Here is a 15,850-nt window from a genome sequence, read left to right as displayed (position 1 = left end):
AAGACCAAATACATATTTCTTACTATATCACAATATCATACTGGGTGCTCATTATGTGAACGTCTGCAATATTTGTAAGGAAGACATATTTCATAATGAAATATAGAAATTCAAAAAAGCAGGAATTGTTTTAATTCACCAAATACGGCAATAAATCCATTTGGCGTGAGTAAAAAAATGTGACCCCAGAAGCCTGTTTCCTGAAAGAGGGCAAGGAGTGGTGGCGAACTGCAGCTGGTGGGAGCACTGTAGAGTTTATTGTTTTTAGATGTATTCTCCAGCCAACAGCACATAATCTCACTAGATTACTGGACAATTAAAGATTTCCAGGTTCCTTTATCTCATTGTTCCACAGTCTTAAATTCTTTTCAAATCTATTAGTCACTTTTTATAATCTCTTGTCCTTGGCCCATATATGTGATTCTCTTTTTTCTGTGAGCGTATGAAAGATTCTCACTTTATATTTTCTATCTTATAATTCATTTTTGCGAAGTCTTTAGGAGCTTAATTGTGCTGTTGTTCTACTGATTGTTGTTTGTGGTTTGTTGTGAAGTTTCTAATAGTGAACTCGTGTATGGAAGCCTTTACCTAGTGTTGTACTCATGAACTGGCTCCTTTAAAAAAAAGTCTCCAATTTGTGGTGATTTCCAATTTCTGTGGTGTAAATATTCCCACCATAGCCAATATAAACTGCCAAATTTGTGTTGCTGAATGTGGAGTTGGGAAGAGATGAGTGGAAGTCGGCACCTTCTCTTCTCTGTAGAAATTCTCCTAAATCACTACCAAGCGTCCACTCTTTAGAGGGCATTTGCCTTTGCTTTTGTTAGGTACCCAGAACTGTTCCCATTTTCAGACCAATTTAAATTAATTTCTTAGCTTTTTTGGAGCATGCAGATAGTTTTGAATTGGAACCTGAAATCCATTTGGAGACTACTTCTGCTAACAGATACTCAGAAGAAATATTTTAGTTTTTCCGCTTGTTCAAGGCCAAAAATAGTTTCCCAGTTATAAACCTTTGCAGGGCTATTTTTCTCTTTACTCTTTCACTCAGGGCACAGTCCTTTAGATTCTGGGCTCTATTCAGCATCTTCATTCCAATTCCCTATTTTGTGGAGGCCCAAGTCATTCTATCAACCATTAAAACCCCAGAATCTTGCTTTTCCGAGCCAAGGGCTTTGGGCAGCTGCCAGCTTTAGCCTTGCTTTCTAGTCCAGATTTATCCTGGGCTCCTTTACTTCTGAATACTTTCTTATCCCTTGTGAGCTTAGCTATGCATTTAAAATATATTTTTAAATGTTTTATCCAGTTTAGTTTCCTGCAATGGGAGGTATTTCAGAATATGTAGGCTACAGTATTGCTGAAGTAGAGCTCCCATTTTAAATACTTAAAATGTGACAAATATTGCAAATTCTGTGGTTTGTAAAAACAATTTATTATGTTTGTGATCTGTGGGTCAGGACTTTGGAAAGGGCTCAGCTGAGTGATTCTTCTACTCTGTATGGTACCAACTGGGTTCATTTGGTGGTTTTTTTGCTGGAGGCTAGCCTAGTCTGGAGAGTCCACAGAGGGTTTCACTTGCATGTCTGGTGCCTTGTTGGGGACAGCTTCTGGCCTGGGCTCAGGTGGTTTGTTCTTTCCATATAATCTTAGGGTTTACTTTCATAATCCTTCTAGAAGAGTCATCAGACTCCTTACATGGTAGCTCAGGGTTCCAAGGGCCAGTTTTCCAAGAGGCTAGGAAGCAGAACATGCCAACCCCTAGTTCTGGAAATCAGCACTTCTGGCATATTCTGGCATATTCTGTTGGCCAAACGGCTCTCAAGCCCAGCCAGATTCCAAAGGAGAGGGCCCTGCCGTCTATGGGAGGGTGTCAGAGACTTACCGACCTGATTTAATCTACTGCATTACTAGACTAGACCTTTAAGCCTTTCTTGATTTATTCCACCAAGTCTACTTATTTTTGTGGATGCAGAAACAGAAGTTAGGTTAAATTGTCATGTTAGGGGTCTCAGGGAGCTGATGTTCTCAGTCACCAATTTTCATTGTCATGTCAACTTTATTGCTCCTTTTGCTTGGATCGCATTTTCACTTTGTGAAATGGTTCACCTGAAATTAATATGGAAACGATAGGCCATAGAGGTTTTCTAAACAATTGACATTATATCACCCAGATAAAGCCAATTAAAAGGAGTGATTGTTTTAATCAGCATGAAGTTTTAAAATATTATTTAGTTTTGTTAGTTTTGGTAGTTATAAAAGGAGACCATTTTGTGACAAATATCTGTAGTTGATATTTAATTTTCATTAAATTGAAAAAATTTTGAATGCTATCTAAGGAATAGTCCAGTAAATATTTCAGGAAAGTAAGTTATACTTTAATCAAAGAAATATAAAAAGGGTACTTCAGGAATTTTAACTTATCCTACTGTCATATTATTAGAATGATATTTGGATACAGTGTTTTTCACTTAAATAATCATTTACTTAAAAATTAAGAAAAGTTTCATAGCAGTTCTGATTTCACTAGTTGTTCAGATGTGACGGACCGTGGCTGAGATTGTTAGGGTACCCCCAAAAGTGCTCTCCTCTACATCCATAGTAGAATGGCATGAATTTGTATTAATCTTTGTGATAGTATAGCATTCCTATTTAAACTATTTCTTTTTTTTTATACATTCATCCATCAATGGACATTTAGATTGTTTCCATATCTTGGCTATAATGAACAATGTGGCAATGAACATGGGAGTGAAGGTGTTTAAATCTACCTATCTACACACAGGAACATTATTCAGCCTTGAAAAAGAAAGCAATCCTGCCATTTGCATCAACATGATGAACCTAGATGGCATTATATTAAGTAATGTAAGTCAAATACAGAAAGACAAATATTGCCTTGATCTCACTTATATGTGGCATTTAAAATAGTTTCGTAGAAGCAGAGAGTAGCATGGTGGTGACTAGGGGTGTGGTGGAGAGGGAGATGGGAAGATATTGGTCAATGGGTATAAAGTTTCGGTTATGCAGGATGAATAATTCTGGAGGTCTGACGTCCAGCATGGTGACTATGGATAGCAGTTCTGTGCCATGTACTTGAAATTTGCTAAGAGGATGGATCTTTAAGCCTACTCACCACAAAACAAAGAGAATAAAGAAAAGGGTAGCTGTGAGGTGATGAATTTGTTAATCAGCTTGATTATAGTGATTATTTTACAATGTGTACCTATGTCCAAACATTAAATTTATATCTTAATTACCTTTAATTTTTACTTGTCAAGTTTACCTCTATAAAACTGAAAAAAATGAATTCAGGCCATTCTGTGGGGGAAACATGTCATGTTCAGCCCTGTTCAGTGACAGGGCCCAGGAGCAAGTTCACTCTGCGATGCACTCTGGTGCCCAGGAGCACAGGACCTCTCGGGGAAATCGTTGATTCTTTGCCTGGGTGGGAAGGGCCAGTGTGAGAGTGGAGTATGTAGTTGTGCCAGAAAGCTGGGAAGCTTTCGAAGATTAATGGTGTCATGTCAGAAGACCACGGGAACCAATTTAATGTGTACTTGAGACAATTTGAGCCCCCAAAGGAGGCTAATGGCTGGTCAGCTGGCACATTTTAGATCTGAAAAATAGTTACTCTGTCGTTTGGTATGAAAGAGGAGAGCTAACCTAAAGATTGAGTCTTAATCATGGGGGTGGTCTTGACTAATTTATTGTGTTGTTAAAGAAGATAGGAACAAAAAAGGCAACCACTTCGGGTAAATGTATTTTCTGACTCAAAGGGAATCTGAGCAGAATCATACTGCAAGTTCTGACCTTAAATCAAACATGAAATATCCAAATTAGACTGTATGTGTACATATATATTAGTAATGTATGATATAGTATAGTGATGTGATCTATAACTAACATATGTATATTAGTATTTTAAAGAGTTTCATGGATCTAAGAATTAGAAAAAAAATAGATGAGAGAATTTAAAGTTCTGCCTCTCAGGATCCCATCAACTATGAAGGTCTTTGCAGTTAGAAGGGGAAAGACATTTATATAACTCGAAGTTCACCAACGTGAGGGAAAGGACTATTGCTAGAGTAAACTGAAAAAGTAGATCTTATAGAGAGCTTGGACCCATGGAAGTCAGCTAACCTGCCCTCCTAGAGACATGAAAACACTGATGTAACAAGCAAGCGTTGGGACCAGCAGGTCACATCAGAGTAACAGACAACATTCTTATGGCATGAGTCTTTTTCAGTAATGTTTGTCTAGGAAAGTGATAGCTGGGATTTTGTTGTTGTTTTATTTATTTTTTAACAAATTAGAGTATTTTCAACTTGAGATTGAGAATTAAGTACAAATATGTTTAAGAAAATCAGGCCCCCCCGGCTGGGCATGTCTCAGTGGTTGAGCATCTACCTAGGATGTAGGAGATCGGGGTTCAATTCCCGGTCAGAGCACATGCCCAGTTGGAGGCTCGATCCCCAGTGCAGGGTGTGCAGGAGGCAGCTGATCAATGACTCTCTCATAATTGATGTTTCTCTCTCTCTCTCCCTCTCCCTTCCTCTCTCTGAAATCAATAAAGATATACTTAAAAGAAAAAGAAAATCAGACCCTTGGAATTAGTATTTTTATGTTAAGACAGAAGGTGTGCCTATCTGGTATTTTATATGCTAGAATAATCAAAGGGAGAATTTGGTCTAATGGAGTCACAGGCTTTTAATTAACTTGAACGGCTATATAAATAGTATATTTAGGTGTACGGTTTTAAGAAATAATCATATGCAGTTATATCTCATCTAAGATATTAGGTTTCTATTATTTATAAGCTTTAATTTATAAGAATTTTTTAATACCCAGGAATGTTCTGTTCCTTGAATTAGCCAATTGTGTAAGGGAAAAACTCGAGGTGATTCAGCTGCAAATGTTCTCTCACCACAGAGTATCATCCCTTCACATTGTCACTGTAGTCTTTAAAAAAAAATGTCTGACACTTAAAAAAAAAAAGTATTTATTGATTTCAGAGAGAGGAAGGGAGAGGGAGAGAAACATCCATGACGAGAGAGTCATTGATCGGCTGCCTCCCGCACCCCCCCCCCAACTGGGGATCCAGCCCGTAACCTGGGCATGTGCCCTGACCGGGAATCGAACTGCGATCTCCTGGATCCTAGGTCGATGCTCAACCGCTGAGCCACACTGGCCAGGCTGTTCCCTGGCACTTAGTTGCTTAGCCTCCTGTCCTGCAAATTGGAGCCCCAGTTGTTAAAAGGCTGCCTACATCCAGGTTACTTCCTCTGCCCAGCTCACACACTTTAGCTGTACCCAGGTGAGCCTCCAATGGCCCGGCTGCTTGTCCTAGTCCAGGTTTCCCAGTAAGCCACACACTTGGAGATAACAGAATAAGAGTAACAACACCCAGTTTATTTTCCCAAGGAATAGTGCCCCACTGTGCACGCTGCTCCATTTTTCCCACTTATATTACTTGTAAAGCAGGGAAGCCCGAACAAGTGCAGCAAAGGGTTCCATTGGGTAAGTGGGGGTCCCTTGCTCACTTAGAAAGTAACTGTGAATTTTCTATCCAGGGGGTTATGTCCGCGTTGCTGTTCTATACCTGCTCTTTAGACAGGCCAAAACCTTCCATTAGTATCAACAACTTGCTCTAGGAAGAGGTTTATAGCTGGGGATCGTGCACTTAGATCAGGGTTCTCATATTATGGGACGCGATTTCCATACACATGTGAGATCCTAACTATCAAAATCAACCTCCCCCCCGCCCCCAAAGTAGAGAAGGAAAAGTATGATGTTCAGGGAGGACTGAGTAACTTCTTGGTGAATGAAACTGTCAGTGGCCTGTGACCTTCTAATGATCACGGCGGACATGTGAGCTGTAATTCTGCGCTCTGGGGAACTCCGGGCACTGAAATCATGAACGACACACAGAGGTTCCAGCTTGTGTTCTGTTTTGCTCCCAAGCGGAGAACATGAAAGTGTCCTTTACCAAGACTTCTCTCTGACTGTAATCTTTTTCTGCATATATATATATATATTACCAGGCCAATGTATTCCATATCAACACGTTCTTTTCAGTTAGAGGATGGATCTCTGTAAAGAAACTGTGGACTAAGTTTACCTTGCACCTCAATGGACTGTGCCCTATGAAATTCTCTTTGACCACCCCTTTGGCTGAACTGTGCTTGAGATCACCCTGGGGAATCCACTCATCTCATTGTAAATTTCCCTACAATAGACCTGTGCCCTCCAGGTCTTAACTATGTCAAAATCACCAAAATACAAACAAGGTGGATTTCTTTAAATTACAGATAACCCTTAAGATTTGGAAATCCCCAAAAGAACTGCTAATTTTCACCATTTTGTGGCAGCTTCAGACTTAAAATAGGAAAAGGCAATTTTCTTGGGGCATTCTACACTGGCCAAGGGGAGACCACAACAAGACTCAAAGATCTGGGAAATAACAGACCAGTAACCTCAGGACACTGTGGCAAACTCGAAAACCACTTGGCTATTTTCTGCCTGCCAGGAAGATCTGCCTTCCTTGACTCTCACTATACTCTCTACCCTCAAGGGTCATTTAAAGAAATAATGAACAGCTTTAGACAAACAATGAACAGATAATTATACCTTTGGAAAGGCAGATTTATAGCTTGATAAATGTCCAAGTAAAAATTGGTCGATTTGTTTATCCAGAAAGGGGCATATGCGTGTGGAACTCACCCCTCTTCAATCAACAGAAATACTTGCCACACGTTCTAAGGTTAAAACAAAATCTCAATAATCAGTGAAATCCTTGATTTTATACAACTCTGCATGCATACCATAATCCTTTAGGGAGTCTAAATATTTTGCCAGATAAATGCTGTGTATATTATTAATAACACATTCCAGTAGCTTTTTACATGACTTTTCAAAGTGCATCTTTCCCTCCCCTGCTGAACATCAAAGTGCCTCATCTTCCCTGTCTGATTGGCCAGAGGCCCTTTCCTTCCCGCAGACCACAGGCAGTCTTGGAGGGGGCCTTATGTGTGTTTAGGCAGAAATGAAAGCCTTCTGTTTTCCTTGTTGAGACACTGGCATGCGGTGGACTCCAGCCACAGTGTGGCGAGGCCTCTCCTTCCTTCCAACAATGCGATGCTTATAAGTAGCCGTGCCTTGAATTAAAATTCTGAGTCTGTGGTTTTCTTTTTTATAGCTTTTGCCCCCAACAATAATTAATATCCTTTTTTTCATCTCCCATGTATTGCTGTCATACACCCCATCTGCTTGTACACCTCACTTCTCAAATTCTCCCCTCCCCAACTTCTTTAACTGGCTCGTATGACTTTCATCTCCTTCCTCATTTCCCTCCTGGCCATTGGTTATATAAATCCCCCCAAAGTCCTTTTTCTCCATCTCACACCATTTCAGCCCTTTCTGCCCATTCTCTGGTTGGTTTTAAACCCCCACGTGGGGTTTTTTAGACCACCCAGTGTCAACTAGCTCAGATTGCAGACCAGTGTAAGAACTGGTTATGGTTAAAATTTCTTACGAGGGTTTTTCCCCTTTGCTAATGGGACTGACTTCAAACAGGCATTTTTCCTATAGACCTCTGAGGGTGTGGAATAAAAGTTTTATTTCTAGTTCACCCTTATTTTGAGATTGAGGCGCTTTGGGGTCTCAGCTGTTTGGGTGGCCCTGAGCATAGTTTCCTATACTTTTAAGACTGTGACACACCAAGGATTAATTTCGTAGGACTCAGTGAATGCTCTCACATTGAAGGGTAGCTTCAATGTTCCATTGTCTCTGGGTGCTCACCTCCCTTCAGTCTCTGGTCAGAGTAAGTTTACTTTTCATTGAGCCCTTTGATGCTTGGAAGATGGCTTTTAAAAATCTGTTCTGTGGAATTTTTAGTTGGTTTCGGTGGAATAAGTCAGTGTATGAATCCAGGCTGCCATGTTGCCAGAAACAGTTCATTACCAGGCATTTCTCAGGGTGAACCAGGTGCCTTTCTTATAATAAACCAACCTTGGTCATCGTGAATTTTTAAATTGATTCCTTCGTTTGATTTGCCAACCCTTTTTTTTTTTGGGAGGGGGTTACATATGTGTTCATATGTGAGATAATGGACTTATATTGTCCTTGTCTACCATTTGTGTGAAGGTTATATTAGCTTCACAAAATGACTTGGAATTTTTCCTACTTTTTCTGTTCTTTCATAGAATTTGTGTAAGATTGAAATGAAACTTGATAGATCATAACTGTAAAACTGACGTGGTGCTTCTATGTAGAAAGATTTAAAGTGAGTGATTTTATTTATTGGTTTTAGGATCATTTGGGATTTCTATTTCTATTTTAGTCAGCTCTAGTAATTTAGTATTTTCTACAAGATTCTTCTCTCACTTAAGTATTACAAGTTATTGAAAAACAAGAGTTTTTAAAACCTCATGTTGTTTTTATCCATAATGCATCTGTAGTTGTGTTCCCTTTTAAGTTCCTAATGTTGCTCCTTTTGGCTTTTGCCTGATCAGCCTTTCCATACCTCATATAAGTGCAATCATACAGTCTTGTGACTCACTTATTTCACTTAGCATATTGTCCTCAAGCTTCCTCCATATTGTAGCATGTAGCAGGGCTTTCATTTTTAAGGCTGAATAATATTCCATTATCTATCTATATCTATATATCTATATCTATCTATATCTATCTATATCTATCTATCTCTATCTCTATCTCTATCTCTATCTATATATCTATCTATATCATATATATATATGTATATATATATATATTATCTCTTTGAGACCTTGCTTTTGATTTTTTTTTGTATATACCAGAAGGGGATTGTTGGATCATATAGCAATTATATTTTTAGTTTTTTGAGGATGCTCCATGCTGTTTTCATAGTAGCTTCACCATTTTACATCCCTAACAGGGCACAGTGGTTTCAATTTCTCTGTATCATTATCAAACTTTTTTTTTTTCTGTTTTTGTTTTCTTAGTACTGTAAGAGGCAGGAAAAACAGTACCGTAAGAGACTGTTTTCTAAACCCACCCTAATGGGTTTGGGGTGATACCTCACTGTGGTTTGGATTTGCCCACAAGAGACATTTTGTGTGTGATTTCAAAGGTAGAAGTAAAGTGGTGATAATAACCTTTATATACTCTGAAGGCCAGTGCCGGTAAGGTTGCCAATAAAACAGATGAACAAAAATAATTTTTTAGTATAAGTATGTCCCATTACTGCATGGGACACATTTGTGTTAAAAAGTGTTTGTGTGAAAATTTGTCACAGTTTTATATGGGAAATTTTACTCATTTAAATTTAAATGTACCTGGGTTTTTGTATTTTTATTTGTTCAATCTGGCAACACGGAGTGCAGGGCCCCCAGCACTGCTGTGGCTCCTGCACACTGCTGAGGATAGGTGGGTTCTCGCTCCAGCATGGCTGTCAGCCAGATCTGCAGCACCTCCAGCAACTGCTGTGTCTCCTCCCTCAGTTTTATTGACTATAGATGTATATTAGCTTAAGTGTCCATCTGTGGATGGATGGGTCAAGGAAATGTGGTATGTACACCCCATAGAAGATTGTGCAGCCTTTATTTGTATTTACTTATTTATTTATTTATTTATTTATTTATTTATTATTTCTTTAATATATTTATTTATTTTAATTCTCACCCAACAATATTTTTTTCCATTGCTTTTTCACAGAGAGTGGGGGGGGGGGGGAGAGAAACATTGATATGAGAGAGACACATCCATTGGTTGCCTCCTGCATGTGCTCCGACCAGGGCCCAGGATTGAGCCTGCAACCAAGGTACGTGCCCTTAGCTGGAATCAGACCCAGGACTTTCAGTCTGCAGACCAACACTCTAACCACTGAGCCAAACTAGCCAGGGAAGATTATATTATGTAGCCTTTAAAACAGTGATGAAGGAAGCAGTTTATCCAGAAGCAGACCCTCATCTTTCATGCCGGAAGCTTGGCGACAGTGAGACCACTGTGGGTTCTGGAGCATTGTCATAGATTCCCTTCTGCCTCACGCGTTCCTATTTGTCCTTCCTTCTCTGCTTCGTGTTTGTCGCCTCTTCTAGACTGCCAGCCCTGCTGCCTCGGGGCTACAGCAGCAGACAAAGCAGCAGCAGCCTCACCTGGCTGGTCTCAGCCCCCACGACTGTGTAAGAGTAAGTCAGGTATCTACATCTGTATCGGCACTTATTTCTGTATCCATATATCTGCATTGTCTTCCTCCAGTAATTCTGATTCTCTGAACAAACTATGAATGATAAGGCTGGTATGTGCTCATTTACGTGTTTATATGAGGACACTGGATTTCAAAGATGTTAAGTACTTTGTCAAGGTTATATAAATAGCGAGTGGCAGAAAGAAGCAATATATGATCTTGGGCTATTACCTCCAAAGCCATGGTCAGACTCATCTGTCTTAGGGAATACAATAAGGCAATCACACATATGTGGAATATTAATTGATTGATGAGTGTCACATTCCAAACAAGCAAGGTAATTAATCTAATTCAGCGCTAGTGATTAGGTCTCATTAGTACTATATTTAGTAAGTGAGCATCTAATTTCTTTTAAGAGACATAGATAAATTGGAGGAATTTTTAGGAGACCAACCAACCAGGCAGGGATTTAGAAACAGGAAATGTTAATGAAATAATGCAGGCAATGAAGTATACAGCAAAGCGCGGGAGTCCTGGTTAGAGTATGTGGGATACAGCTCAGTTCGCAAAACTGGGCAGAGGAAAAATTAAAGTCCCAGTTCATCAGCAAAGGGTTTTTAAGAGAAGTGGGTTCCTTACGCATCATCTGCCATTCTAGAGAACTGTAAAAGCTGATCACCCCCAAACTACCCATTAAATACTCAAGTGCCTTAAATTACTTCAATAAGTGAAAGTGCCCGGACCAACAGCCCCACGACTGGGCCCCACCACTGACTCCCCCATTTCATCAGTTCTAAGATGCATTTCTTCTTTTTCAGGTTTTTAAAAACAGGACTTATTTTTCAGAGCAGTTTTAGGTTCACAGCAAAATTGAGAGGAAGGAACAGAGATTGCCCTACACCCCCATTCCCACCATGTAGCCTCCCCCACCATCAACATCCCTCCCAGAGTAGTGCCTTTGTCACAAATGATGAACCTCCACTGAGACATCATAGTCAACCAAAGGCCACAATTTACATTAGCGTTTATTCTTGGTGTTTTACATTTCAGAGGGTAGTTTCACTGCCCTAAGAGCCCTCTGTGCTCTACCTATTCATCCCTCCCCACACCTAACCCCTGGCATCTACTGAAAGATGTCACGTTTTGACATCTCTGAAATTAGGATGCATCTTATTTTAAGTTGCACTCTTTCTTTACCAGTGGTATATAAAATAATGGTGCATCTTACAAATTGATGGTGTTTTGTAATGTAGTATTTTGTAATCTTGGACAAAGGAATTAATCTCTCTGTGCCTCAGTTTCCTTATCTTTAAAGTGGGTAATAATACCTCTTGTATAAGGCTGTCGTGAGGAGTAAATGAGAAGCCATATGACGTGGCTAGAGTGGAGTAACAGTTATCTGTTGCCACCACGATGCTGTGTAACAGACTACACCAACACTTGGTGGCTTAAAACAATAGCCGTGTATTATTCCAGCTTGGTGGCGGTGCTGAGCTGGGCCGCAGGGGCTCATGTACCCGTGGCTAGCCGTGAGTCAGCTGGGAAACTGCTTTTCTTGACTAGGCGCTCTCACAGGTCACGGATCGTGTCCAGAAGTGTCTTCACCACGTGTTCTTTCATCTTCTAGTGGGCTAACCTGGGCTTGTTCCAGGGGTGGTGGCAGAGTTCCAACAGCATGCAGGGGCATCCGGGCTCAGAGCAGGCATGTCACTGTGCCCGTTGCATTCTATTGGCCAAAGCAGGTGACACACCAGCCCGGATTCAGAGGACCAGGAGATACATTTACCTTCTGATTGGTGGAGCTGCAAGGCCACATTACAAGAGGCATGGAGGTGAGGTTGGCTTTGAAGACAGGCTGTTTCTACAAGCAACCTCCCAGTCAGTGCTTGGCACGTACTGAGAACTCAATAAATCTCGTCTGTCATCATCATCATCCCTGAAGGCCCTCGGTCCCCTCGGTCATTTTAAACTGAGTTGAACCGGCTCAGTCCGACTTGGTGGAAGGAAAGAGCATATCGTGAGTGCTGGATGCAGCTTGTACTTCTAACATACACATCCAAGTCTCAGAAGCATGAGGTCCTGGAGTATAAAAGATGGAAAGATCCTCGAGTCCAACTGCTCTCTCTCCCTTACTTTGTTGGGGAGAAAGTGAGCTCCAGGGAGGTGAAATTACTTGTTTGAGATCGTATCGCAGAAGAGCGGGGACACCTAATTCCCACGCCACTAGTCTTCTACCATAAAATGCCAGGACCCTTCCAGGTACGACTGTGAAACAAAGCCAATTTCTTCTTAAATTCACATCAAAATAGAGCTTGAGATGAATGCAGCATGTAATAAAATAAGCTCTTAAACATACAATTCGTGTTTGTTCTTTTTTCCGCTTCAAATGTAAGCTCTTAGTCTGTTGGAACCGTGAGTTCTTTTTAATGATGTCTAAACATTGTATAATATGAAAATTATTCCCAATTTTAATGACAGCCATCTATTTCCTATTTCAAATATATGCATACCTCCTATAAATAAATTTTTATTGGGCTTCAATAAGAACAGGCAGCACATAAAATTCAGATGCGCTTTTAAAGGAATGGCCGTGGATACATTTTTGTTGGTTTAGAGTTAGAGACGACGGAAATGAACCATTTAGTATTTAAACACTTAGTAAACCTGATCTACTATTGCAAAGAACAAAGTCTGTAAGTAGACTTAGTAGAGTTATTGGGCATCCGAGACATCTAGGCATGGATTTTTAAATTTTATTTAAAAATAAATTGGTCTGAAATTCACAAATCAAAGGTAACATTAAAATGCTCCGCAAAATGGATTTATTACTTTGTTTCCTTATAAGACTCACACACGACTATACTTGTATTTGTATGACTGTGTATGTGCTGTTTCCTCAGTTACGCTCCAATGTGCATTTATTAGCGTTGATGTGGAGAGCACTAGATTTGGATTCAGGAGACGTCAGTGTGAAACTGGCAGTTCTATAGCCCTGTGCGGTCGCAGATATTCCTTGGATAGACCAGTGTCGTGTAGCAAAGAATTCCAGCAAGGAGCTGGGTGCATACGGACAGAAGGTCCTTGTCTTTCACAAAATGTTGTGCTTTTATTTTCATCTTTAAAATTGTTTTAATTGTGTTAAAATACACATAACATAAAATTTATTGTCTTAACTATTTTTAAGCCACTGTTCAATCATATTAAGTACATTCACATTGTTGGGTTACCGTCACCAGCCCCCATCCACAGGACTCCTTTTATCCTGAAAAACCGAAGCCCTGTATCCACGACGCAGTAACTCCTCTTCCCCTTTCCCCAGGCCCTGGAAACCACCATTCAGCTTTCTGCCTCTGTGAATCTGACTGCGCTAGACACCTCACATAAATGGAATTGAGCAGTATTTGTCCTTTTGTGACTGACTGATTTATTTTAGCATAATGTCCTCAAGGTTTATTCATGCAGCATGTGTCAGAAATCCCTTCCTTTTTAAGGCTGAATAATATTCCATTGCGTGTATTACCGCCATTTGCTTATCCATTCATGGACGCTTGGGTTGTTTTCACTTTTTGGCGATTGAGAATAGTGCTGCTGTGAACACGGGTGTACCCCATGAATTACTTTTATCTGTGCCAAATTAAAAATATGCAAACTGGCATTGCTGTTAGTCCACATACCCATTTTTCAAAACTTCCAGTACATTGTAGTGAATCTAGAGAGGCTAACACATCTCTTGAAATAAACTCATCCCATTGAGGGGGACGTAAGAGCATTAGAGCACAAAAATATGCATTTTTAAAGGAAGAAATAACTACGTGTGAAGGCTGTTCTTTACCGTTGTCACTAATGATGTTCCCCATGTTGTTGCCAGTAAGAGATTAACACAAGCACTCAGGTCCGCCCTGTCCCGATGAGAGTTCCCTTCTGGTTCATGTCCCCTCTCGTCACATCTCTCATCCTCTCGGGACGAGACACCTCTGGGGGCTTTCTCCTGCTCCCTGGCGATGAAGGAAGCTCAGCCACGGGCTCAGGTCCTCTCCGCCCGGACACACCCGCCGCTGTTTCTGCCGCTCACTCACCACCCCGGTGCCGCCGCTGGTTGTCCTGGTGAAATCTTTGTAAGACCCTCCACCAAGGGCACTGCCTTGGCTGAGGTCCCTCCTCCCTGCGATCCCCCTAAACCCACCCGTGGTTTCTGCCACACCTCCCCTCTACCCTCCCATCATTTCCTGTGCCACCTCCTTAAAACCGTGTGCCAGCAGCTGATGCTATTTTCTCCTCAGAAGAAAACCCTCGTCTAGGTAAACATTGAATTCTGGTCCTCAATTACCCCTTTTCCAATTAGTGTTAGACATATAATTTGTGACTCAATTCCTTTGTCACTTGACTTTCCACAGAGAAAAGCAAACTTTTGTGTTTCTGAGGGCATGGGGGGTAAGAAATACCAACACTCATAAATGAAAATAACTTAATTTCAAGGCGATTGTTAAGATACGAGGTTTAGGAACGCCCGCTGGACCTCTAAAGCCAGGATATCTCTTTGTTTTCTACGTCCCATGTGACCCCCGCCCTCAGACAACGCAGATGTCCAGGTCAAGGGGAAAAGGAGAGTGGATGCCGGGTTGTGTCTCAGGCCAACACGTCGCACGTTGTCACGGGGAGAGGAGTGGAGATGGTGAGAGAGCGTGCCGCCCGGAGGATGCGACCTGGGTGACGGGGACTCGGAGCTGGGGAAGGATGGCCGTTCGACACTTGGGCACCGCGATTGTCCCTTCAGTGCAATGAGGATGTGACCGGGAGGGCGGCGGGTGTGTGTGTGTGTGTGTGTGTGTCTGTCTGTCTGTGTGTGTGTATGTGTCTGTGTGTAGAAGGAGAGGGAAGAAGGTTGGATGACATGCACTGGCCACTTACTATGTGCAGGCACATTGGATACATTGCCTGGTCAATCCTCACAACCACACTAGACAAAATAAACAAAAAGACGACCTTGGGCTAGAATCTTAACACCCCAGCTAGGGCCCTTTTATTCAGAGCCGACAGCCCCAGCCCCAGGTATCCGGAGCTGAAGCAAGAGGAAAGGCGGGCGCCCCAGCTCTTTACGGTCCAGTCTGCACCCTTCAGTCTGTCCGCAGCTCTGTCTACCCAGAGGATGGACAACGGGACAGGGAGGGGTGTGGGGGGCTCCTGGCCTTCCTTCCGGGCCTCAGGCGGCCGCTGGCCGCTGGTGAAGCTGCTGGGCCCGTGGCGCGCTTGCGGAGTCGGAGACCGACGCCTGGCCTCTGGGCCCCACTCCCGCCCCTCCGCCCAGGGCGGCCTTCCGGCTGGCTCTTCCCTGCAGTGCGCTGGTCGCCTGCGTCCCTCCTTGATAGGTGCTTCTTAAGGATGAAATTATTTTCAGCAACCGACGCATGTTTTAGCCGAACTTCTGTTTTGATTATCACGTGAGGCAATTTACAGTAATGAACTTAGACTCTATACACACCTCTGTGTTCTTACTCGTGCAAATATCTTTCTATTTTATAATTTTCACACGCAGCTTGTATTTGTTAGAGATATTTTCGCGATATCCCTGAAAAAGAAGTAAAGTCAGGGGGTCGTCTTAAACGTGGGGAGAGAGGAGAAAGAGAAGAAGCCTTAGGGAGTTTGACTCCAACTCGGCAGTTAAAAATCTGAGGTCACCAGCTCCTC

The 15,850-nt window shown here is 41.7% G+C and overlaps 1 long non-coding RNA gene across 2 annotated transcripts in view; it reads left to right on the top strand.

Annotated features, from left to right (window-relative positions):
• LOC107541224 (uncharacterized) overlaps window positions 1-15,850 on the top strand; it is a 99,017-nt gene that overhangs the window by 32,424 nt on the left and 50,743 nt on the right. The window contains exon 6 of one of the 2 annotated variants that reach the window (XR_015714423.1): window positions 11,908-11,996. The exons of the other annotated variant lie outside the window; for it this stretch is intronic. This is a non-coding gene — a long non-coding RNA (uncharacterized LOC107541224). Of the gene's footprint in view, window positions 1-11,907; window positions 11,997-15,850 lie in introns of those variants that run through there. 2 annotated transcript variants of the gene reach the window in all.

The sequence above is a fragment of the Miniopterus natalensis genome, chromosome 1 (assembly GCF_054644295.1).
Source record: "Miniopterus natalensis isolate mMinNat1 chromosome 1, mMinNat1.hap1, whole genome shotgun sequence".
NCBI classification, from domain to species: Eukaryota; Metazoa; Chordata; class Mammalia; order Chiroptera; family Miniopteridae; genus Miniopterus; species Miniopterus natalensis.
Note: the sequence above shows the minus strand (reverse complement) of the source record. Positions and strands in the feature narration are given on the sequence as shown.